A 2972-nucleotide genomic window follows, 5' to 3' on the forward strand; every position below is an offset into this window, starting at 1 on the left:
CAGGTGGTGTCAGAGCAAATTAAGCAGGGCACTGGAACTTTCATTCCAAATGGCTAGTTAATGAGCATCCCCTCCCCACCCTGTCAGTGGAGAAACGTGGGGAAGCCTGGCCTTCACCACCATCCGCCAGTAATAAGGCATCCCTCCCTGTTCCCACTGGAGCGGTAGCAGAGAAGATCTAGGAGAGAGTCAGAACTTTCACCTACACACAGTAACAAATGAGGCCACATCCACCACGGAGATCAGGCAGGTGGGGAGCCACAACTCCCAACTCTGCAAAGAACTAAAAGGGAGGCCGGGCGCGGTGGCTCACGCCTTTAATCCTAGCACTTTGGGAGGCCAAGGTGGGCGGATCACGAGGTCAGGAGATGGAGACCATCCTGGCTAACACAGTGAAACCCCATCTCTAAGAAAAATACAAAAAAATTAGCTGGGCGTGGCGGCGGGCTCCTGTAGTCCCAGCTAGGCCAGAGGCTGAGGCAGGAGAATGGCATGAACCCAGAAGGCGGAGCTTGCAGTGAGCCCTGATCCAGCCACTGCACTCCAGCCTGGGTGACAGAGCGAGACTCCGTTTCAAAAAAAAAAAAAAAAAAAAAAGGGAACTAAAAGGGAGTTTACCTCAAATGTCAACATAGACAAGGTAGAGAACCTGAACTTCATCCCCAACCTGGCTTAACAAGGTGGCACGAACAGTCTGCTCCTGTTAGATCAGTGTAAGAGAACACTAGTTAAAACAGTTGTTTAAGCAGCATAGTCTCAGGACAACACAAAAATGCGCAGGTTTCAATCAGAAGTTATTTGTGATGCCAAAAAGACACCAAGAATTTGGAAGATTTCAAACTGAATGGAAAAAGGCAATACGCAAATGCAAACATTGATATATCTTACTTCTAATATCTCACAGATACATCAGAATTAACTGGAAAAAAAACCTTTTTTTGTTGGTTCGTGGTTGTTTTTTGTTTTTTGAGATGGAGTCTCGCTCTGCTGCCCAAGCTGGAGTACACTGGCATTATCTCGGCTCATCTCCCAAGTTCAAGCCATTCTCCTGTCTCAGCCTCCTGAGTAGCAGGGATTACAGGTGCTGCCATCATGTCTCACTAATTTTTGTGTTTCTAGTAGAGACGGGGTTTTGCCATGTTGGCCGGGCTGGCTTCAAACCCTGACCCCAGGTGACTAACCCATGTTGGCCTCCCCAAAAAAATGTTTTGGCCGGACACAGTGGCTCATGCCTGTAATCCCATCACTTTGGGAGGCCGAGGTGGGTGAATTACCCCAGGTCAGGAGTTTGGGAACAGCCTGACCAATATGGACAAACTCAGTCTCTACTAAAATTAGCTGATGTGGTGGCGCATGCCTGTAATCCCAGCTACTTAGGAGGCTGAGGCAGGAGAATCGCTTGAACCTGGGAGGCGGAGGTTGCGGTGAGCCGAGATCGCGCCACTGCACTTCAGCCTGGGCAACAAGAGCAAAACTTTGTCTCAAAGAAGAAGAAAAACAATTTCAGTGGAACAAATACCTAAACAATATCAACGAACTAAAATAAACAGATATAAAACACAATAAAGAAAAATGGTTTTGGCATAGTGAATTGGGGTAGAAAAAAAAAATACAACAAGAAAAATGGAATTCCAAAAATGTTCAAGTAACCCAAAAGAAAGCAGGAAAAAGAACAATCAAAAAACAAAAACTTAAACAAGGCATGGTGGCTGAGGCCTGTAATTCTAGCACTTTGGGAGGCCATGGTGGGTGAATCATCTAAGACCGGGAATTCAAGACCAGCCTGGCCAACATGATGAAACCCCATCTCTGCTAAAAATATAAAAATTAGCTGGGCGTTTTGGCACATGCCTGTAATCCCAGCTACTTGGGAGACTGAGGCACAAGAACTGCTTGAACCCGGGAGGCAGAGGTTGCAGTAGGCCAAGATTGAGCCACTACCCTCCAGCCTAGGCAAAAGTAAGACTTTGTCCCCCCCCCCCAAAAAAAAGGGACTCTGACAACATCTGTAACTATGTAAATGACCCAAATACCTAAATACAGCAAATAAAAGACAAAAACTGGCCAGGTGCAGTGGCTCACGACTATAATCCCAGCACTTTGGGAGGCCGAGGAGAGCAGATCATTTGAGGTTCGGTGTTCGAGACCAGCCTCGCCAACATGGTGCAAATCTGTCTCTACTAAAAATACAAAAAAAAAAAATTTAGTCAGGTGTGGTGGTAGGCACCTGTAATAGCTACTCTGGAGGCTGAGGCAGGAGAATCATTTGAACCCACTAGGTGGAGGTTGCAGTGAGCCAAGATCATACCACTGCACTCCACCCTGAGTGACAGAGCAACACTCCGTCTCAAAAAAAAAAAAGACAAAGGTTGACAAACTGGATTTTAAAAACTAACCTAAAGCCAAGCATGGTGGCTCACGCCTGTAATGCCAGCACTTTGGGAGGCCATGACAGGAGGGTCTCTTGAGCCCAGGAGTTCGAGACCAGGCTGGGCAACATAACAAGACCTCGTACCTACAAATAATAAAAAAATTAGTCAGGTGTGATGGTGCACATGTGTGGTCCCAATTACTTGGGAGGCTGAGGTGGGGGAATTGTTTGAGCCCAGGAGGTCCAGGCTGCAGTAAATCACGATTGTGCCACTGCAGTCCAGCCTGGGTGACAGAGCAAGATCATGTCTCAAAAAAAAAAAAAAAAAAAAAAAGGCCAGGCACGGTGGCTCACACCTGTAATCCCAGCACTTTGGGAGGCTGAGGAAGGCAGATCACGAGGTCAAGTGTTCGAGACCAGCTTGGTCAACATAGTGAAACCCCATCTCTACTAAAAATATAAAAAAAAAAACCAGGCATGGTGGCGGGCGCCTGTAATCCCAGCTACTCAGGAGGCTGAGGCAGGAGAATCACTTCAACCCGGGAGGCAGAGCCTGCACTGAACCAAGATGATGCCATTGCACTCCAGCCCAGGTGACAGT

This window comes from Piliocolobus tephrosceles, unplaced genomic scaffold (genome assembly GCF_002776525.5).
Source record: "Piliocolobus tephrosceles isolate RC106 unplaced genomic scaffold, ASM277652v3 unscaffolded_31881, whole genome shotgun sequence".
Lineage (NCBI taxonomy): Eukaryota > Metazoa > Chordata > Mammalia > Primates > Cercopithecidae > Piliocolobus > Piliocolobus tephrosceles.